The sequence below is a fragment of the Gavialis gangeticus genome, unplaced genomic scaffold (genome assembly GCF_001723915.1).
Source record: "Gavialis gangeticus isolate Ggan-Ray unplaced genomic scaffold, GavGan_comp1, whole genome shotgun sequence".
Taxonomy (NCBI): Eukaryota; Metazoa; Chordata; order Crocodylia; family Gavialidae; genus Gavialis; species Gavialis gangeticus.
In genome coordinates this window covers 42226890-42227212 of record NW_017729008.1, presented here as the reverse complement: position 1 = coordinate 42227212, position 323 = coordinate 42226890, and the positions used below count along the sequence as shown (strand labels likewise).

The 323-nt window shown below is 39.0% G+C and overlaps 2 protein-coding genes across 2 annotated transcripts in view; one reads left to right on the top strand and one right to left on the bottom strand.

The window, feature by feature from the left end:
- The window catches only part of COPG2 (coatomer protein complex subunit gamma 2), a 770521-nt gene that overhangs the window by 311795 nt on the left and 458403 nt on the right, over window positions 1–323 (bottom strand). The window lies entirely within an intron of this gene.
- The window catches only part of GDI2 (GDP dissociation inhibitor 2), a 24339-nt gene that overhangs the window by 1093 nt on the left and 22923 nt on the right, over window positions 1–323 (top strand). The window lies entirely within an intron of this gene.

Below are 323 nucleotides of genomic sequence, written 5' to 3'. Positions count from 1 at the left end.
CCCCCGTTTAAATAAGTGACCGAGAGAGGATCCCTGCATCGTGCATGTCGTTTGCTCTTAACAGATAAATGATTCGGGGGCATTGGTTTTAGCTGTGTAGGTGTAAAAGCAGAGGCAGACACAGCTCTTGGGGTACAGGTGGTATCTTTTATTAGGCCAGCCAAGTCATAGCAAAAAAAAAAAATTCTTTCTTTGCAAGCTTTTGCTTGCAAAACTCTTGGGGTAGAGGTGTCTTATCTTTTATTAGACCGGCTACTTTGTAGCCAAATACAAATTATTTGCAAAGAAAAGCTTGCAAAAGAGTGTTTTTTTTTTTTTTTTTT